Below are 23,758 nucleotides of genomic sequence, written 5' to 3'. Positions count from 1 at the left end.
GTTTTAAGTAGTGAGGTGACATAACCATATTTATACATTTAAGAGATTACTCTAGTGACAATGCAGAGAATAGATAAGCCTGAAGATAAGGGTAAGCTTTAGGAGGCAGTTTTACAAAAACAAGATTACAAAGGTATTACTTATGGCAATACCCATAAGAAATCAGAGCTTTAGGTGACAGATTCTGTAGGACTTGGCAATTAACTGATAGCAGAAGTGAAGGGACCCACTCCAGTGTTCTTGCCTGGAGAATCCCAGGGACGGGGGAGCCTGGTGGGCTGCCGTCTATGGGGTCACACAGAGTCAGACACGACTGAAGCAACTTAGCAGCAGCAGCAGCATTAGAAGTGAGGGGAAAGGAAGATTACTAATGCTTGGGTGGATGCAGCTTAAGATGGAGAATTCAAAATGAGATCATAGATATGTTGAGTTTGAAGGTACTAGGGATGCTAAGAAACAACTGAGTGAAGGTGACCAATATTCAGATGAAAACAAGGATCTGGAGTTAAAGAGGTCTAAAAGTGAAATGTGTGTTTGGAATCATCAGTGTGATGAGGTCATTGAAACATTTGACATCGATTAATAAAAATACAGAACTTGAGAAGACACCTGAGAATAAAGACTGCTTAATATGTACTGCCAAATACTGATAGTATCACATACTTTGTGAAGCATTTCTGGAAGCCAGATTTCAGGGTTCTGGACCATACAGGTAGCTAATATATTCAAATACATCAAAAGTTAATGTGACTGGGAGCTGACAGTGAATCAAAAAGGAGAAGGAATTCTGTGGCTTCATAGATAAAGAAGGAGGAAGAGAATTTTAAAATAATAATTATAATAGAATGTAAGTCAAAAGATCTGGTCACTCCCTTACTGGCAGGTTGAGCTGGGGAGAGAAGAAACTGATCTTTAAAGAAACAGAAGAATCATGTGCAGAAAGAAGCAAAGCCAGGAAATTAAAAGTGAATACTGCCTGTATTTCCAACATGTTCTCAATTCCTGGCTTTCCTTGGAATTTCTTCATTCCTACCTTTGAGTTCCACAAAACATCAGAGTCATTTTTAACAGCTTTTTCCTTTTCCTCTTAGTCCTAAGCAAATTGATTCGCTTCTTGCAACAATAAGACTCTAATACACAGATACAATATCCTTTCGGAAAGAAAAAATTAATTTTCTCCTACATGGATGTGAGGAAGTGTGAGGAGGAAAGTGGGTAGAAATAACTATCCTTATCTATGGCAGAGGTCATTAGGTACCATCCCAAAGACATTATTCTCTTTCCTCAAAAGGAGAACCCACATTTTTAATTGACAATGGTTGAAAGCAGTTTGCAGTCTCCCTTGTAGCCGTGCATAACATGTGACAAACTTCTGAATGATGAGATGTAAGTAAAAGATGATATTAGAACTTCTTAGAAGACTGCTTAAAATATTATTATCAAATATTATCTAATAATAAATTTTATCAAATAATATCAAATATTATTATGTAGAAAATATCTTTGTGCCCTTTCTCCCTTCCTTTTTCCTGCATTCTGGACAGCTGACCTGAGGGCAGAAGTTGCAGTAAACACCCTGATTCAAGAGGTGACCTTGAGAATGAAAGCCATCCACAGAGTAGGCGAAGAAGACGGGAGGAGCCCAGATCTCTGATGACCACAGAATCACCAAAAGAACCTAGAACTCTTTTCTCTGTTTATTTTATATGGAAGAGAAATAAATTCCTATCTTATTTAAGAGATTTGAAACTTGCTGCTAGATGCAGATAAACCTAATTGCAGAAGATACTTTAAAACCTGATATGCCTTTTTATAATTTATACAACTCCAACTCTTAATATCACTACTGCATTTATCACAGACTATTTTCTTACATTAAAAAACTGTTTAAGAACTCTTCTTCCTTACATTTCTTTATAGGAGAAGTCAGAGTGATGTGATGGGGGAAAAATAGCCAGAAAATTAAGAAAACTATATTTAAATGCTATCCATATTATTTCGATAAGAAATAAAACTTCAGGTACATTTTTTATTTTTAGATTGAGAAAGCTTAATTAGATGGTATCTATGGGCTTCCCCAGTGGCTCAGTGGTAAAGAATCTGCCTGTCAACGCAGGCGACAAGGAAATGCAGGCTTGCTCCCTGACTCCAGATCCCCTAGAGAAAGAAATGGCAACCCACTCCAGTATCCTTGCATGGAAAATCCCATAAACAGAGGAGCCTGGAGGGCTGCAGTCCATGGGGTCACAAAAAGAATCGGACGCTGAACGACTAAACAATAACAAATACAAAGTCCCTTTTAACTGCAAGAACTTCTCTTATCCTGTATGTTTCGTTTTTTTCACAGAATTATCAAAAAGATCAAATATATGATTATTATTTAGCAAACACATAGCACTGTGCCAGGCACTTAGCAATATTAATCACCAAAAGAGTAGGTGCCACTCAACTTGCCCAAAGTCACACAGCTTATACTCAGCAGAACCTGGGTTCAAACCCAGGAAGTCTCATGGGTCTCTGATCTAAACCACTATCCCAGCCTAACTCAAATAAATAGCCCCACTTAACCAAGTCACGCCAGTAAAAATGGTTCAAAGAACCTAATAGGACTTGGAAGTTTCATTTATGAAATATTTCCAAATGTGATTTCTCCCAGCCCTTTAAACACAGTATTGGTGAAAAGCTCAGAGTGCAACAGGGACTTCAGAAGGGTACATGTGTCATGCTCTAGACTAGATGGGCTGCACAGCTTCCCTAAGAATCAGGACTGAAAAAAACTTGCTTAGAATAGCCTCTGGGGAAGAAGGGCGTTCATTCTTTCTATTAAATCACATTTGCATTTTAAACAACTAGATAAATGAATAAATAAACCATCACCTATCATTTTTTCAAGCTGGGCTGTATCATTGATTCTGCCACTGCCATGCAGCAGATGGGCTTGCTCTGGCATGTCTGATGCTGACCTGCCATCTCTCAGGGACTCCAGCCACTCCTGCTCCTCACTTCCCTGGCATGCGAATATTGAGTTTCACATAGAAATGTGAAAAATGCCTTTAAGCTCATTGCTACATGAAATACAATATATTTGCCAGAGAAGCTGGACTCTCATGTTATTCATAAATCAATTATGTTTATCCTTAGACCAGAAAGTACTAAAACGTTCTTTCCTCATTTTGAAATCCAATCTGATATCCACAGTAATTATGCTGCCTTTCATATGAATCACTGTCTCATACTGTAATCGTTAGTACTATGGCTGATTCATTTTCTGCCTTATAGTATTTGAAATGATCATTTCACTTGGGGTAGGATTTGGGGAGTTATTGAAGTAAATCCTTTTATTCACTAGACTTTCCTTTTTTATCTCATCTTCAGTCTCTTTGTTCAGATTTTACACCAAAGTTTTACAAAGGCTATAGCAAGTCAGAGAAGAGCAAACTACTAAATCCTCCTGAAGCTAGCAAAGCCATACAAATGGATGGCGAAGCCTCTCTCTCCACCGCACTTCACTGATCTCGCCTTTCCTACCAGAGGTAAACCGCACCCATCCTCTTATTTGCCCCTTTCTTCTTCCTGAAATAGGGTCGTTTAATATGATGTGTTGAAACACTTTTAAAATATCTAAGTCTTTATTTCTGGTCATTTTCCAAATATACACAAATAGATATGAGTTATTTTCTAGGGATCATAGACCTCACCATTTTAGAAGAGCCACATTTAAAGACAGATGTCTGCTGCCCTGGAACCGCCAATATCACATTATTCCATGCATATTAGGCAGGTGTCATGGGATCATCTTGGTTCAGACCCTCTGGAATGTAAGGCATAGTCTTGGGATTATGCCCTGCTGCCCTTTCCACATTAAATGTTCCACTGTCAGAATGAGCGGAGACAGGTGGACCCAACAAAAGGCCATCTAACTCAGACTGCCAACCCCCTGGTGGAATATAAGAAGATGGAAAAGCAAGAACCTTTGCAGACACTGTCAGTGCTGTAAGAAAACATTATGATAAAAAAGGAGACTTGATGTTGCAGATATTAATAAGGATCACTCCAGTGAGAAATTCCTTTCTGTGGCCATAGACACAAGTAGATTCTATTTCAACATCCATGATAGCTGTACATTAGGAGGGGTTGTTTGTATTATACTCCACTTAAGAGCTATTCCTTATCTTGAAAATTGATAAAAGCTGATTTCCAAAGAAATAGAGGAAAACAACAGAATGAGAAAGACTAGCGATCTCTTCAGAAAATTAGAGATACCAAGGGAACATTTCATGCAAAGATGGGCTCAATAAAGGACAGAAATGGTATGGACCTAACAGAAGCAGAAGATATTAAGAAGAGGTGGCAAGAATACACAGAAGAACTGTACAAAAAAGATCTTCACGACCCAGATAATCACGATGGTGTGATCACGCACCTAGAGCCAAACATCCTAGAATGTGAAGTCAAGTGGGCCTTAGGAAGCATCACTACGAACAAAGCTAGTGGAGGTGATGGAATTCCAGTGGAGCTATTTCAAATCCTGAAAGATGATGCTGTGAAAGTGCTGCACTCAATATGCCAGCAAATTTGGAAAACTCAGCAGTGGCCACAGGACTGGAAAAGGTCAGTTTTCATTCCAATCCCAAAGAAAGGCAATGCCAAAGAATGCTCAAACTACCACACAATTGCACTCATCTCACATGCTAGTAAAGTAATGCTCAAAATTCTGCAAGCCAGGCTTCAGCAATACGTGAACCGTGAACTTCCAGATGTTCAAGCTGGTTTTAGAACAGGCAGAGGAACCAGAGATCAAATTGTCAACATCTGCTGGATCATCGAAAAAGCAAAAGAGTTCCAGAAAAACATCTATTTCTGCTTTATTGACTATGCCAAAGACTTTGACTGTGTGGACCACAATAAACTGTGGGAAATTCTGAAAGAGATGGGAATACCAGACCACCTGACCTGCCTCTTGAGAAACCTATATGAAGGTCAGGGAGCAACAGTTAGAACTGGACATGGAACAACAGACTGGTTCCAAATAGGAAAAGGAGTCTGTCAAGGCTGTATATTGTCACCCTGCTTATTTAACTTATATGCAGAGTATATCATGAGAAATGCTGGGCTGGAAGAAGCACAAGCTGGAATCAAGATTTGCTGGGAGAAATATCAATAACCTCAGATATGCAGATGACACCACCCTTATGGCAGAAAGTGAAGAGGAACTCAAAAGCCTCTTGATGAAAGTGAAAGAGGAGAGTGAAAAAGTTGGCTTAAAGCTCAACATTCAGAAAACTAAGATCATGGCATCTGATCCCATCACTTCATGGCAGATAGATGGGGAAACAGTGGAAATAGTGTCAGACTCTATTTTGGGGGGCTCCAAAATCACTGCAGATGGTGATTGCAGCCATGCAATTAAAAGATGCTTACTCCTTGGAAGGAAAGTTATGACCGACGTAGATAGCATATTGAAAAGCAGAGATATTACTTTGCCAACAAAGGTCCGTCTAGTCAAGGCTATGGTTTTTGCAGTGGTCGTGTATGGACGTGAGAGTTGGACTGTGAAGAAAGCTGAGCACCAAAGAATTGATGCTTTTGAACTGTGGTGTTGGAGAAGACTCTTTTTAGAGTCCCTTGGTCTGCAAGGAGATCCAACCAGTCCATCGTAAAGGAGCTCAGTCCTGGGTGTTCATTTGAAGGACTGATGCTGAAGCTGAAACCCCAATACTTTGGCCACCTCATACGAAGAGTTGACTCATTGGAAAAGACCCTGATGCTGGGAGGGATTGCGGGCAGGAGGAGAAGGGGACGACAGAGGATGAGATGGCTGGATGGCATCACCAACTCGATGGACATGAGTTTGAGTGAACTCTGGGAGTTGGTGATGGACAGAGAGGCCTGGCGTGCTGTGATTCATGGGGTCACAAAGAGTTCGGACACGACTGAGCGACTGAACTGAACTGAACTGAACTGATGCTCTCTTTGCATTTGAAGCACTGGGTTTTTCATTTTAAAACATGAAGTATGAAATAACACCTTCATAATAAGAGCGCCCATTCACTGAATGACTATGCTAAGAGGTTTATAGTCACAATCTTATTTGAGTCTTAAAACAACTCTTTGAGGTATTATTAACTCTTCTTTATAAATGAGGAGATTAAATATCACCTATCTATTAGAGAAGATCCATATCAAAAACCAGGCTTATGGAGCTCCAACATTCATGTTTTTAACTATATGTTACATTTTTAATCTCATGCTATATTGCCTTTGCACTCATGCATGGACTGTTCAAGAGCTATACCCAGTTTTTCCCCAGGTCAATATGTCTTGTTACCAGCAGTTGGTTTTTAGAAACTTCATTTTTGCTTTCCACTTGCAAAGCTCACAGGGTTGTTTTGGTTTTTTAATGAAGTTAAAGTACAGAAAAATGACTATTGTATCCAAAAGCAGAATTTGCTTTAAGTGATTTCAACCACTGTAATTGGTACCCCACTCCAGTACTCTTGCCTGGAAAATCCCATGGACGGAGAAGCCTGGTGGGCTGCAGTCCATGGGGTCGCTAGGAGTCGGACACGACTGAGCGACTTCACTTTCACTTTACACTTTCATGCATTGGAGAAGGAAATGGCAACCCACTCCAATGTTATTGCCTGGAGAATCCCAGGGATGGAGGAGCCTGGTGGGCTGCCATCTATGGGGTCGCACAGAGTCGGACGCGACTGAAGTGACTTAGCAATTTTCTTTATCAACACATTTATTCTATCACCACACAAAAAGATCCAATACGAGCTGAGTTTGTATTTTGACTGAAGATGATCCTGTGTTTTGTAAAATGACTGGTTTTATAACATATAGAATGATACACCTCTGTGCAGTAGAACAGTTGGTCTTAAAATAGGCAGTTCTGCCATCAACCCTTCCCCCACCCTTGGCTTCTTTTGTAGAGCTGCCGTGACATCTAGTGGCCAAAGTTTAGGGTAGATTTTCTTTATCCATGCAGCATGTGGGAATTCTAATTTAGAAGCATATTTACAACCTCACATAGCTAATGAAATTTTAAATTAATACCGTGCTTCACAGTTTACAACTCACTTTTGCATCTATCATTGGTTTATTAACTTGAATGCTATGACTTTCCTATACTACTTAGATTTTTAAAATACATACTATTAAGTGCCACACCAAAGCCATGGTTTATTCTGAGTACAGGAATGAATAATAGAATTTGATTTTTTATGCCTATCTTCTACAAAAGTAACAACTGTTTAGATTAAGTGTCAATGGTAAATCAAACTTACATTTTAAATAAGTCTAAATAAACAAGTAATAAATTTGTATTATCTCAAAAAATTTACAGTAAAAAATTATTAATATACAAGTAAATTCTCTATGCCTCTTGCTGACTTAAGAATGATTTTTGCTAAATAAAAAAATAGTTCAGGATTGGGAACACGTGTACACCTGTGGCAGATTCATATTGATGTATGGCAAAACCAATACAATATTGTAAAGTAATTAGCCTCTAATTAAAATAAATAAATTTTAAAAAGTAAAATAAAATAAATAAAAAATAGTTAACACTATTTCAATAAGAAATAGAAGACTAAAAATTGGTTTTAAAAAAAACAAAAAATGGTCATTTTCAGCCGATTTTTTAATTTCAAAGGTCTGCTGCTGCTGCTAAGTCACTTCAGTCGTGTCCAACTCTGTGCAATCCCATAGACAGCAGCCCACCAGGCTCCCCCATCCCTGGGATTCTCCAGGCAAGAACACTGGAGTGGGGTGCCATTTCCTTCTCCAATGCATGAAAGTGAAAAGTGAAAGTGAAGTCACTCGGTCATGTCTGACCCTCAACAACCTCATGGACTGCATCCTACCAGGCTCCTCTTTCCATGGGATTTTCCAGGCAAGAGTACTGGAGTGGAGTGCCATAGGTCTATTCCCTAGTAATTACACTTTCTGAAGTTTAAGTTAAAAGAAAACAATTTATAGAAACCAATATGCAAATGACCAGACGAACTTTTTAAAATTTTTTTCTAGTGCAATTTCTCAGCCTAACAAACTCCAAAAAGCAGAGTCTGAGAGAAGTCTGATGCATGAATGGTTTATCAAAGATGACAGCTGCAGAAATAAGAGCGAGAGACAAGAAGCGCCAGGAAGGACAAGGGTGGAGAGAAGAGGAGAAATAGCCACACAAAGGCACAATAAGGAGTTGTCCACTATTAGGTGCTAGATCTATGGGACTTTTTGCAAAGAATTATTGAATATACTATGTCTCTGCTGGAAGGATGAAAAGGTGAAACATATATCCATTAACTCACATTCCCCATTGGTCAAGGTTTGCCGCATGGGTTGCAAGATCTCCCACACTTTCAGGTTGCTCATGTGTGTTCAAGCATCCCATGGGGCGGGTGTCAGAGGAGGCGCACAAGGACGAAGGTAAGGCACTTCTGGTTACACAGAAAAAAGCAGGGCAACCTCTGTGCCAACCTGTTCCCTGCAACCACAACTGCAAGGAAAGATAAGGCCAAGTGGATCCACAGTGGTACATAGAGATGTCCAAGACATGTGTATATAAAATTTGTGTTATGTTCCTAATAAATGGGTCATTCAAGCTTATTGTCATGGATACTTTTATATTTGTGGGCACTGTTAAATATGTTGATTAACTGATGTAATCATCACTCTGGCCAGTGCACAGTACAAGTCAAAATTACAAAGAGATCTTGAATCAGTAGTAAAAAGCCATTATCCTGAGTGACAACTATTTTAGAGGTGTTGTCCAACTAATGCTCACAGTAAGAACTGTTATGTGAAACTATTTTAATCTTATTTTTAAAAATCAACATTTAAAATCAGTTATCTCTATGTGAAATCCTGATATGGTGGGAATAACTGGCTGCTGGTAAGAAACTCTGTTCAACTTTCATAGAGTCCCAAGATCAGATGTTTCCCAGAAAGAAGAGAAACAAAAGATAATGAGAGTGAGAAATAGAAGAAAATTAAAAGCCTATCTTAGACCACCTGATGTGAAGAGCTGACTCATTGGAAAAGACCCTGAGGCTGGGAAAGATTTAGGGCAAGAGAAGAAGGTGGCTACAGAGGATGAAGATTGGATGGCATCACCAACTCAATGGACATGAGTTTGATAAAACTCAGGGAGATAGTGAAGGACAGAGGAGCCTGCTGTGCTGCAGTCCACAGGTCGCAAAGTGTTGGACATGACTGAGCAACAACAGGTAATGAAAAAGAATTCCCAAAAGATAAATTTAGATTTTTGCCTGCCAAAGGAAAATTGGAAGTTCTACTCTTTTGTATGTCCCTGTAGTTCTCAAACTGATGACTTCATTGTCCTCAAAGAGCAAAGCTTTGGTTACTCCTTTCTTCTTCACTGCTATCAAACTCAAGTCAAAGAATTAAAAGTAAAAAATAAAATCATTAAACTCCTTGAAGACAACATAGGTAAATTTTTTTATAATCTTCAGGATGAAAAAGGATTTTTCAGCCAGAAATCATAGAAGACTAGTAAACTTTATTACCTAAGTTGTAAAAACATATGTAGTACAAAGATATGCCAAACAAAAAACCAAATACTTGTAGAATGTATGACAGAAAAGTAATTAATATCTGTACTATTAAAAGAGCTAGATCAACAATCAGCAGACTGATTATCAGCTCTCATTTTAGACACTATCAGAATGAAAATAAATTAATATTTTCATTTCTTAATAAAGAATTTAATCATCAATGCTCCTTCTTTACTCACATAACAAAATAACAGCTACAAGTAGAAGCAGTCATCATTATAGTTTATCGATTTTATTTAAATATAAATATATAGAGAGAGAGAGAGAGAAAGAAAGAGAAGATGCACTATAATCATTTTAATGCTTAACATCTCCAGTGTCATTTATAGGGCCCTTTATTCAGCTATACTCACAATAAAGTATAAAATGTACTACTTTTCTGGTAAGTAGGATGATGAGAGTCTCCTAACAACACAGTTTGTATTCCTATACATTATGCCAAGGTGAGTATACCTTCTTTATAGGTTTACTGGGGTAATGATTGAGGCAATATATGTAACTTTTTGTTGTTTAGTCGCTAGCTCGTGTCTGACTCTTTTGCAAGCCCATGGACTATAGCCCTCTGGACGTCTATGTCCACGGGATTTTCCAGACCAGAATACTGGAGGGGGGTGCCCGTTTTCTTCTCTGGGGAATATTCTCGACCCAGGGATTGACCCTGCATCTCTTGCCTTGGCAGGTGGATTCTTTACCACTGAACCACCTGGGAAGTCCATATGTAAATTGAGCATCTCAATAACTATTTAAAAAAATTAAAGAGCTCTATCAAATCAGTAAATAAAAGAGAAACATCACAGAGTATACCAAAGAACTTGAATATACACTTAATGAATAAAAAAGTTAAAGAGCAACTAACACGAAAATATATCAATAGCAAACATTTATTGAGAGTGAATTTATCAGGATATGTTGTAAGAGTTTTGTGTGTGTTAATTCATTTAATCCTCACAACAATCGTACAAGGTTTATATTATTATTATCACCATTTTTCAGATGAGCAAACTGAGACATTGAGAGGCTAAATAATTGGCACAAAGTCAGAAAGCTGTTAAGTGATACAGATAGGATTTGAATTCACCAACTATACACCCTCATTATAAATCCAAGGCAACTGAAAACAATTTACTGCTTTCCACCTGGTCAGTTGATAATGATCTTTAAGATTATCAGTGTTCTGTGGGCACTCATAAATTGTTGAGGGAAGTGTCAAATGATACAGTCTTTGTGAAAGACAGTGTAACAGTATGCATAAATGTTAAATGTTTTCTCTGTGTCCCAGATAAACTTCTTGTAATAGCATAACCCAAGGAGATAAAGAATTAGAAAGATGTATAAATAGAAAGGTTCTTAAAAGCATTGTTAATAATAGGAGGGAGAAGAAAATGGAAACAACCACAAAGTTCATCAGTGGAATAGTGGGTTAAATGAAGTGTAGCTACACAATGAATGAACACACAGCCTTAAAAATGGATGACCTATTCATTGACATAGAGAGGGCTGAAGATCACCGAGTATAAATTCTACTACAAAGCAGGATATAGTCTATGGTTTTCAGCTTTCTACTGTCATAGATCATGAAGGCCTTTAGAGTCCATAATGAAAAATGGCCCACTGAGTCACTGACTCTCAATTGCATAAGGGAGAGGAGCAAAATCCCTAGTTATAAACTGTTGATGTATAGTATGAGGATATATATAGACAAAGATATATGTATATATTTATATCAATATATATAAAACACCATACATATACCATATACATATGTACACATATACAACTCTATATACATATGTTTGCTAAAAAAAATCTGAATGAATCTTTGCAAAAACTCAAACTATAAATATTAGCCTGAATAACAGTACTGGGAAGTTATTTATATTTCCTTCCTCATAATTTTTATTTGGATTTTCCATACAATTGTATATTATCTATCAAATCAAGAAATAAAATAATGCCATTTTCATCTGGAAAAAGAATTAATGCCTTTGATATGTTCTTCGTAAGCTGAGGAAGACATCACCATCTTTCTCTGTTCCCCATAGGTCATCCAAGTTTGTGAATAGCTTATGACTAGATTTCTCTTGTTTCATCTTTTGGGTTACTGCCATACTTGTGAATCTTCAAACAAGGGCCAATATATGTAAAATGAACACTTCCTTTATAGATGACACTCTTAAATATTAAACCTAAATGATGAAAACACAGAAGAAAAAAATGCTGAGCTGCTTTGTGACTTTCAAAGAGCCAAGTTCCTCCTCCCATAAGAGGTAACTCCTCACATTCCTTAAGGCTTTAGCAGATCCCTGCTCCCTGGAGGAGAAGCAGAGCATACCAAACTTAAGGAGCCAATGCCTCCCTTATACATTAAGAAGTCAATAACTCACTTCTACCAGGATTAGACCATTGATTCCAACATGATCTTAACAGAAGTGTTTAGTGGCAGTTCCCTCCCTGCTAAACCTCTTAGTATAGCATGTTCTTAGGATATATCCTCCCAAGAGAGTAGCAGGGTAGATTCAAGCTAAGAAAGCTAAATCAACTCATCTTGGTCGGTAGCTCAGCCATATGGCTACTGAAAAACAGTCTATGTTGCAAAATGGGAAATCCTGTACCCTGAACCATCCACCAGTTTCTACTGGATCTAATACAAACTGTAAAGCTTCTGATGTGGGATTAGGAATCAGAAATCAAATACCATGTAAAACAGATTATTCTATAATAAACCAAGTGAAAATTCAGAGCAGATCTTTTTTTCGCCCCTGTAGAAATGTATGTATTACACACACACATGGATAAAATTAAAATGGCAAATAAATATGAAAGTAAAACACATTTAAAATAAGGAACAGTCTCTTTTCTAGGAAGCTATACATAAATACCAATCAGATATGCAGATGACACCACCCTTATGGCAGAAAGCGGAAGAACTAAAGAGCCTCTTGATGAAAGTGAAAGACTAGAGTGAAAAAGCTGGCTTAAAGCTCAACATTCAGAAAACTAAGATCATGGCATCCGGTCCCATCACTTCATGGCAAATAGATGGGGAAACAATGGAAACAGTGATAGATTTTATTTTCTTGGGCTCCAAAATCACTGCAGATGGTGTCTGCAGCCATGAAATTAAAAGACGCTTATTCCTTGAAAGAAGTTATGACCAACCTAGATAGCATATTAAAAAGCAGAGAAGACTTTGCCAACAAAGGTCCATCTAGTCAAAACTATGGTTTTTCCAGTAGTCATGTATGGATGTGAGAGTTGGACTATAAAGAAGGCTGAGTGCCAAAGAATTGATGCTTTTGAACTTTGGTGTTGGAGAAGACTCTTGAGAGTCCCTTGGACTGAAAGGAGATCAAACCAGTCCATCCTAAAGGAAATCAGTCCTGAATATTCATTGGAAGGACTGATGCTGAAGCTGAAACTCCAATTTTAGCTACCTGATGCGAAGATCGGACTCATTGGAAAAGACTCTGATGCTGGGAAAGATTGAAGGTAGGAGGAGAAGGGAACGACAGAGGATGAGATGGTTGGATGGCATCACCGACTCAATGGACATGAGTTTGAGTAAGCTCCAGGAATTGGTGATGGACAGGGAGGCCTGGTGTGCTGCAGTCCATGGGGTTGCAAAGAGTTGGACATGACTGAGTGACTGAACTGAACCGATACATAAACACCTATACATAAATAGTAAGGATGTGCTTAGTTCGCTCAGTTGTGTCTGACTCTTTGCAACCCCATGGACTCTAGCCCACCAGGCTCCTCTGTCCATGGGGATTCTCCAGGCAAGAATACTGGAGTGGGTTGCCATGCCCTCCTCCAGGGGATCTTTCCAACCCAAGGATCGAACCCAGTTCTCCCACATTACAGGTGGAATAATTATATTAAAAAGTCAGTTATCCTTATCTTCAATTATGATACAATAACTATTTATTAAACATGCATATTTTCTATGCATAAAAATTAGTCTTTAAAACAAATGATCTCTTAGAAATAAAAGTGACTGAATTCCTGTCAAATGTACATTGTAAAGCAATTATCCTACAATTAAAATTTTTTTAAAGAAATATAGATTATATTCCTAAACACAATACATAAATTTTATATATTTTATATAAATATATTTATATTTTATAAATATAAATTAAATTTTAAAAGGTGATTGAAGAGAACTCATTCTAAGTCTAGATCAGAATTTAGCCTGCAAAACTATTCTGGGTGACAGGAATTATTAATAGTATTTTATAGGTAAAGAAAGTGAGACCAATAACTCTTACTGACCTACTCAAACAGTAAGTAAATGGAAGGGCTGGGATTAGTGCCTAGGTCTTGACTTTTAAGTCCAAATTTCTTTTTATTGCATCATGCTTCCTCCTAAACATTACAGAGAAAAGTTTCTTATTCAGAGTAGGTGAGAAAGAGTGGATTGTAAAAAATTAGTAATTTGTGCATTTTTAAAATGTATAAGAATACAACATGCAATTGCTTCAAGACAGAAAAAATATTAGTAGGTTAGAAATACTATGTTACAGAAGAAGTTGTAATGAATGACTCTTGGGTGAGTTTAGTTAATAAAGTAATAGAAAGATACCATTATGAGTTGATTCTTCTACATAAATCCTGAGGATAGCACAGCAGCTACTAGGCTCAGGCTCCATGTTAAAGCATTAGTTGATGGTTGAGTGGTGAATGGGACCACCAGTCTTACCCCAGGGAACTGGTTCTAAGTTTATTCTCAGATAGAATGTGTGAGAAAAATACAAACTAACAAGCCTGCCCTTTGAGAGACAAGGGAATGATGAGATGCCTATTAAAATCATTGCAACCACAATGAGAACAGAGCCTTCTCAGCAAACATAGAAAAAATGTACTTGGAGAAGAAATAAAGACCACTCAGGCTTGCAGGAGGGGTATCACTGCAATATCCACAACTTTCAAGGCTATATAACAAGATCCTATGAATGGGAGACACAGCGGGACATCAGAATTAAAGTTACAGCAAAAAGACTGGCTTTGGCTACTGTATAGGAGCAATGACAATCCTTCTGAGAAGATTTTGTGAGCCTCCCAAGACCTACTAGAGACTTGAACAGAGACATTAAATGATTAAGCCTTTGGTACTCAGGAGCTTCCCAGGTGGCGCTAGTGGTAAAGAACTTGCCTGCCAATGTGGGAGAATAAGAGACCCGGGTTCAATCCCTGGGTCAGGAAGATCCCCTGGAGGAGGGCACGACAACCCACTCCAGTATTCTTGCCTAGAGAATCCCATGGGCAGAGGAGCCTGGAGGGCTACAGTCCATAGCCTTGCAAAGAGTTGGGCGTGAATAAAGTGACTTTAGGCACTCATAGCCAAAGATTAGTTATACTGAAGGTTATGTAACATTGAGGTCTAAAGCTACAGTATTCCACATTGACACATGTTTCTAGTTCACTTGGTCCATGAACCACATTTCTTCCACCTTGCTCCTCTACTAGCACATCTTCTGCTTGGAAGAAGCTTTATAGACAAATCTTTTTTTCAGCTCACTGAGTATGTCTGAAGACCCAAGTCCAGAAAAGTCATACATAACTTCCCATATATCTTTGGTAAAAATTTAGATACATGGATACTCCCAGCTATGAGAAAGATTGGGGCATGTCATTCTTATACTCCAGCTAACATTGTGTAGTCTTTAGTTTACCTTATAATATGCCTTATAATTCTATTATTATGTAAGGAGAGAACAAATTTTTGTGATCAATAGTCTCTACCTGTCAACTAGTAGTCTTTAATCTTTTTTTTCCCCCTGATCTCTCCATTTATTTATTTATTTATTTTTATTTTATTTTATTTTTAAACTTTACAATATTGTATTGGTTTTGCCAAATATTGAAATGAATCCACCACAGGTATACATGTGTTCCCCATCCTGAACCCTCCTCCCTCCTCCCTCCTCCCTCCACGTACCGTCCCTCTGGGTCGTCCCAGTGCACCAGCCCCAAGCATCCAGTATCATACATCGAACCTGGACTGGTGACTCGTTTCATACATGATATTATACATGTTTCAATGCCATTCTCCCAAATCTTCCCACCCTCTCCCTCTCCCACAGAGTCATACATCAGTGTCTCTTTTGCTGTCTTGTATACAGGGTTATTGTTACCATCTTTCTAAATTCCATATATATGCATTAGTATACTGTATTGGTGTTTTTCTTTCTGGCTTACTTCACTCTGTATAATAGGCTCCAGTTTCATCCACCTCATTAGAACTGATTCAAATGTATTCTTTTTAATGGCTGAGTAATACTCCATTGTGTATATGTACCACAGCTTTCTTAGCCATTCATCTGCTGATGGACATCTAGGTTGCTTCCATGTCCTGGCTATTATAAACAGTGCTGCGATGAACAGTGGGGTACACGTGTCTCTTTCTCTCCTGGTTTCCTCAGTGTGTATGCCCAGCAGTGGGATTGCTGGATCATAAGGCAGTTCTATTTCCAGTTTTTTAAGGAATTTCCACACTATTCTCCATAGTGGCTGTACCAGTTTGCATTCCCACCAACAGTGTAAGAGGGTTCCCTTTTCCCCACACCCTCTGCAGCATTTATTGCTTGTAGACTTTTGGATCGCAGCCATTCTGACTGGCGTGAAATGGTACCTCATAGTGGTTTTGATTTGCATTTCTCTGATAATGAGTGATGTTGCGCATCTTTTCATGTGTTTGTTAGCCATCTGTATGTCTTCTTTGGAGAAATGTCTATTTAGTTCTTTGGCCCATTTAATCTTAATCTTCATTTACATACCCACAATTGTACTCCTCCTCTCATAAAACTAGAAATTTGGAAAGGAACATAGTTCACATGTATATGTTTATAATTCTTACAGCCTTTATGTATATAGTATATATTCCATGGTACAAGTTCAAGAAACTCATAAGATATTATTTGGATGATATGTCTGAACCGATGCCTAGAACAGCAAAAAGCATCCCTCACATAACAGAATCTAAACTTGGACATAAAATATATTACTGCTGTATATTTTATAATTTTATCTTTAGAAACTAGCTATTATACATTTATTAAATCTATGAAAATACTTATTAAAAGCATGATCATCTTGATAACTCAATGTTTTTTTTCTGAAAGGAAGGGAATCCAATTCAAACAATCCCTGATTACACAGAATACCTGGTTGAAAAATTCTAATTATATGATATATAGCTGCTTTTACTAAATTCAGTCATCAGAGTGTTGATCTTTACTAAAATCATTTAAATAAGTTATGTACACAGACTACCCTAGAGAAAAATACAAAGTATGTATAGACATTTTAAGCAAGATCTTTTCAGAGTATTGTGTTAAAACCCAACATATCGGGATTTTAATATTAAAAGTTTCTAAATGTAGCTGAGTCTATTAAAAATTCATTGGCTTAATGACTTATTTATCTTTTAACTGAAGTATAGTTGATTTACCATATTATATTAGTTTCAGATGTACAATATAGTGATTCAATATTTTTATAGATTATACTCCACTTAAAGTTATTATAAAATATTGGCTGTATTCCCTGTGTCATACAATATATCCTTATGGGTTATGCATCTTATAAATAGTAGTTTACACCTCTTAATTGCTTACCCCTATCTTGTCCCTACCCACTTTCCTCTCCCCACTGGTAACCACTAGTTTGTTCTCTATGAATCTGTTTCTGTTTTGTTATATTCATTCATTTGTCTTACTTTTTAAATTCTACATATAACTGATAACATACAGTGTTTGTCTTCCTCTGACTTATTTCACTAAGCATAATATCTTCTAGGTCCATCCATGTTGTTGCAAATGGCAGAATTTCACTCTTTTATGGCTGAGTAATATTCCAAATATATGTGTGTATATACCATAGCTTCATATACCATATATATATACATATATATATAAATGTACACCACATCTTTCTTATTCATACATCTGTTGATGGACACTTAGGTTGCTTCCACATCTTGGCTATTATAAATAATGCTGCTATGAGCACTGGGGCACATGTATCTTTTTGAATTAATGTTTTCATTTTCTTCATATATATATATATATATATACACCCAGGAGTGGAATCTCTGGGCCATGTGGTAGTTCTATTTTTAGTGTTTTGAAGAATCTCACATTTCAAATCTCTCAAATCTCAGTATGGAGGAATCTCTATACTGTTTTACATATGCTGTGCTGTAGTCAATCATATCCAATTTTTTGTGACCTCCGTGGACTGTAGCCCCCCAGGCTCCTCTGTCCATGGGATTTCCCAGGCAAGAATACTGGAGTAGATTGACATTTCCTACCCCAGGGGATCTTCCTGACCCAGGGATCGAACTTGAGTCTCCTTCATCTCCTGCATTGGCAGGCAGATTCCCTACCACTGCAGCACCTGGGAAGCAATGACGAACTGTTTCATGTGCCTGTTGGTAATCTATATCTTCTTTGAAAAAATGTCTTCTTTGAAAAAGCCTTCTGCCCATTTACTACAAAACTACAGTAATCAAAACAGTATGGTACTGTCACAAAAAAAGAAACGTAGCTCAATGGAAGAGAATAGAGGGCCCAGAAATAGACCCAAATATCTACGCCAATTAATCTACAACAGAGGCAAGAATATACAACAGAGAAAAGACAGGCTCTTCAGTAAGTGCTACTGGGAAAACTGGACAGCTATACATAAAATAATAAAATTAAAACATGTTCTCACACCATATATGACTTCCCTGGTGGCTCAGATGGTTAAACGTCTGCCTGCAATGCAGTAGACCTGGGTTCAATCCCTGGGGCGGGAAGATCTCCTGGAGAAGGAAATGGCAACCCACTCCAGTATTCTTGCCTGAAAATCCCATGGACAGAGGAGCCTGGTGGGCTACAGCCCATGGGGTCGCAAAGAGTCGGACCAGATTGAGTGACTTCACTTTCACGCCATATACAAAAATAAACTCAAAGTGGATTAAAGACTTAAATGTAAGACTAGAAACTATAAAACTCCTAGAAGAAAATATAGGCAAAACAGTCTTCAACATTAATTGTGAGGGTATTTTTGTGGATCTGTCTCCTAGATCCAAAAGATCAAGGAGAAAAGAAACAAACGATCTAGGGCAAAAAAAAAAACACAAAAACAAACAAATGAAACCTACTTAGACTTAAAAGCTTTCACACAGCAAAAGAAACCACGCACAAAACAAAAAGAATATACAACAGAGAAACAAACAGACTCTTCAATAAGTGTTACTGGGAAAACTGGACAACTACCTATAAAAGAATAAAATAAGAACATTTCCTCACATCATATACAAAAATAAACTCAAAGTGGATTAAACGTCTAAATGCAAGACTACGAATAAGAGAAAATGCTTGCTAATGATATGACCAATAAGGGGTTAAGATTCAAAATATGTAAACTGCTTATACAACTCAATATCAAAACACAAACAACCTGATTAAAAAATGGGCTGATCATTTTAAATACCTCAACATAATTTTCTTAAAATAGCATTAATTAAATTTACTGAAATAATATTAGACTGTTGCTTAACCTTAAAGAATGTTTCCTTTCTCAACCAGCTAATATGGTATCATGTATATGTAATTTTAAAACTGCCTCCATTGAACAGTCTATTCTGTTTTAAATTACATTTTAATTAGACAATTCTAATCCATATGATTAAATAATTTTGAGATTATTTTAGGAGAGAAATGGACTTGAACAAACAGGAATCCTGATAATTATAGTGCAGGTTACTCTCAGCCAAAAATAGGTTAGGGAAGGTTTCTCAGTCCATGTTTTCTCAAGCAAAGCCAAAGTATGATAACAAAAGAATACGCATCTCAACCTATGAACAGAATATAAAGTATATAAAATGAAAACTCTCCTTAGAAGTCAGTGAAGTATCTGAATATAATGTTAAGAACTTGCTCCAACTAGCATTGAATGTAAGGTTTTTACATTTTTTTCTGTTTTATATTTTTGAAAAGTGTTTCCACACACAAAATGGATAAGTTTGGTGAACTACTTTTACCCCTATTTATCCACAGAAAAATATAATCAGACTAGCAGCAAAATAAGCTCAACACACACTGTGCCAGCAAATCCTTGATCTTAAATTTAAAAAGAGAAGAAACAGACTCAAAGACAGTTGTTAAGGAATTCTGGCAGAATCTCTTCAGAGAGAGAAGTTAATAGGTGTAATAAATGACCCAGGGCACTGGTAGGAACAAATTATATAAATAAACTTAAGAAGAAGTTATACAAAAAACTTGGACCCAAACAAATGTGAACCTGTAAGTTATAAATGCAAACTCAGGATGGCATGGCCTAGTAAAAGCTGTTTGACCTGCCGCTCCTCTATTCTTTTGTCAGTTACAGGAGTATCCTCTTAAGCTGTCACTTTTACAAATGTAAGCAAAATAATTTTATAAAGAGATGTTTTGTCTTATTAAACACTGCCCCCAGTACATAGTCCAGATTTCCCTCTTAGCTTGAAGGAAAAGTGAATGAATATTGAAGCAGAAGGTTTACATTAAAGTTTTTATTTAAATTATCATTACCATGGGCTCTTAAATCACCTAATGATTCGTTTGCTTTGCAAACCTAAAACAGAACTTTTTAAGATAAACTTTAACTCACTACAAATCATAAAATTATTTCCATATAAAGTCTGTTTATTAAATGTGTTAAACCGTTATATGGCCCCTATAAATTTATGGAAAGGCAAAGAACTGCTTGGAGGAATACCTGCAAAAGCAATATACATCATAAAAAAAACTTTTACACTCTGAAAAGAGAGAGTACACAAGGAATATCCAAAGCTGGGAATTGAATTACTAAGTCTAACATGAGCCAAGATGATCTCATTTTATGTGAAGCCATCCTTAAAGGCAAAGATTACAGCCCTAAACTTTATCTATTAGACTTTCATTATTTTGGCTAATTCTAAGAGGAGTCATTTCAGACTTCTTCATCTCCTGATTACAAGGAATTTAATGACTGATTGGGGTTCAACAGCACATAGCCCTTTCCCCATTTTTGGATGCAAACAAATTCCTGAAAGATATGGTTACAAATTACCATAGCTCCCAGTAAAAGATCATAATGTTAATGTTTCAGCATCTCTGGAATATACCTGTTAATTGTAGAGACTTTAGTTGTAGATACAACCATAGCCTTCCCTGATAGGAACTATATATGGCCAGGTTAGCTTTCTAACACCTTGAAACTGGCATGTTAAGTTATTATGAAAAATATTAGGACAAATGCCCTGTTTCTGCCAGATTCCCTAAGTAAAGCTGCACTGCTCCATCAACCAGCAGACATTATCTTTTTTCCTATGACAACCTCAGTAGGAATTAACAACAGAAGGAACTCTGTGAAGGCTCAGAGCTCCAAGGGGACTATCTGGCAGATTCTAGAAAGGCTCCTTTCTGAAGGAGTAGCTGTGACATCTACTAACTATTTGGTTGCTATACAGACAAACCATGTATCTTTTTCTCCATGATTTCACTTCATTGGTTCATGTCAGAGGATTACCAGCCTCAAAGAAAATATCACTTGAGAATATTTTATGACAAATCCTCCGTCTGTGGTGATCAGAAATTGGTTTTATTTCCATATCCTCACAACCACAGCTAAAAGTGAAATTATTCCTAATCTCCTACTACACACCAAGTCAAATACTCATGAATGCACACAACACAGAGAGAAAGTAGTACAGTCATCCAGAATATTTTCTTATAAATAGATCTGTCACCTTACTTTATTTAATTGCAAAAGAAATATATTAATGTTTTTCTGATTACATCATGAGGTTATAATGAAAATTAAGCTCTTATAAGTCTCTAAAGAACCCATATCTCTTTGGATACAAAAACTGCCCAACACATGATATATCTAAAATATCTTCCATGTGTGTCATACAAGTTTCATAGGCGATGAAGACATTACACATGACTGTCTTGAGACAGTGACTGGTTTCTTCACTGTCAAGGAACAAAGGAAAAAATACTTGCAACAGGCTTCCATCTGGATAGTACAGAACCTGAGCATTACTCTGAACAAAACTGATCCTGGAAGTGGTTAGATTTTTCTCATTGCTATCATTTTTTGACAGGTGTGGCACGAAACTGCCAAGTAAAACATATATTTAAATGCAGTAATCCAAGAAGAATGGTGAGTTGTGTAGTCTGTATTTTATAAACACAATTTCATTTGATATGTATGTGTGCTCCTTACCGAGATATTAAAAGCAGAATAAAATGCAATTTAAAGTCAAATTAATATCTAGGACACACTTTCGCTTGTTATTTAATTCTCAGAAATAATTATACAATATAGATATTATTATCTCTGTTTTCTAATACAATGACTGAAACTCAAATGTTGAGTGATTTGTCCAAGGTTATAAAAAGTTAATAATTGATGGAATCTGATTTTGAATCCAGGATTTGAAATACCAAATCCAGAGTTCTTTCCACCATGCCATGTTGCATCCTTACACAACACTCAATATTCTTTTCAGCTAAAGGACAATGCTAAGAAAAGCTCACCATATGACTCAACATATGACTTGGGGTACTTGTGTGAATTTCCATCTTCTGAGGTTCCTTGAGAGATAAGGAAGCAGCCAGGAGAGCAGCAGTAAATCCTTAAGTGTCATTCAACAGGAAACATCCCAGAGCCATTCATTTTAGCCTTGGCAAACTAACTTTTGGTTTAGTTTCCTTTTCTGGATTTCATTAAAAGATGGTGCATGTGTAAATCAAAAAGCATAGGAAGAATAAAAATTGGTAAAAAAAAAAAAAAAAAAAACCCTGAGTCAGTAAAGATCAGTGTTTATTTTAGAAATGCAATACTCTTTATAAAACAATTATTTCTGACACATTTTATATAAATTCATGTAAATTAAATTTTAGTTCATTGAAGGAATTAATTACTCAGAGGAATACCTTGGTATAATTTTTGTAAGCAAATATTAATCTTGAAAATAGCTACCTGTAGGCAACAGAGCACAATGCCTGACAGCAAGGACTTCAGAACCAGACTTCCTAGGGTTTCCTTCCGACTCCTCTGTTTACCAAACATGTGGCCTCAAGCAAGATACTAACCTCTCTGTGTCTCAGGTTCCTCATTTGTAAAATCAGGGCTGATAAAAATAGTACTAATAACAATCTTAAGAGTTATTATGAGAGTCAAAATGAATAAAAGTACATATTAAGTACTTAAACTATAAATACTGGCACATAAGAAGTATCAAACATGTTAATTAAAAATACTGTCACACTGCTTAAAACAATATACATTTCTGTTACAAATAGCTGCCTATTTGGATCTGAAGAGACATTGATGATAAAGATAATAATAATGATATAAAATTATCATAACCATTTATTTATTATTATTATGAGGCATGGGCTTATGTAGTTATGTGCTAAGTCCCTTCAGTCGTGTCTGACTCTTTGTGACCCCATGGACCATAGCCCACCAGGCTCCACTGTCCATGGGAATTTCCAGGCAAGAATACTGGAGCGGATTGCCATTTCCTCCTCCAGGGGATGCTCCTGACTCAGGGATCAAACATGAATTTCCTGCATTGGCAAGTGGGTTCTTTACCACTAGCGCCACCTGGGAATTATCATAATCAAATTAACTACATTATTTTTAAATTTATTTATTTTTAATTGGAAGATAATTGCTTTACAATATTGTGTTGGTTTCTGCCATGCATTGACCTGAATCAACCATAGGAATACATATGTACTCTCCCTCCTTTACCTCCCTCCCACCTCCCACCCCATGCCATCCTTCTAGGTTGTCACAGAGCATGCCATTTGAGCTTCCTGTGTCTTCAGCAAATCCCCACTGGCCATGTAATTTCACATATGATAATGTATATGTTTCACTGCTACTCTCTCAATTCAGCCCACCCTCTCATTCCCCCTCTGTGATCACAACTACATTATTGACCACTATGCTGTATGGCTCCTTGGGTATAAGCCAAATCTCAGTCTTAAAGACATGATGAGTCCAGTTTTCAGATACATGGGTAAAAGTATTGAGGAATGCATAAGTAAGGCTATGAGCTGAAAAGAATAAAGACATAGATAGACAGAGATTATATACTTACAGAGGCATATATATATATATATATATATATATATATACACACA

General features: G+C 36.9%; 1 long non-coding RNA gene across 5 annotated transcripts in view; it reads right to left on the bottom strand.

The window, feature by feature from the left end:
• Positions 1–23,758, bottom strand: part of LOC123334482 — a 384,998-nt gene that overhangs the window by 266,903 nt on the left and 94,337 nt on the right. The window lies entirely within an intron of this gene.

The sequence above is a fragment of the Bubalus bubalis genome, chromosome 7, assembly GCF_019923935.1.
Source record: "Bubalus bubalis isolate 160015118507 breed Murrah chromosome 7, NDDB_SH_1, whole genome shotgun sequence".
NCBI lineage: Eukaryota > Metazoa > Chordata > Mammalia > Artiodactyla > Bovidae > Bubalus > Bubalus bubalis.
Note: the sequence above shows the minus strand (reverse complement) of the source record. Positions and strands in the feature narration are given on the sequence as shown.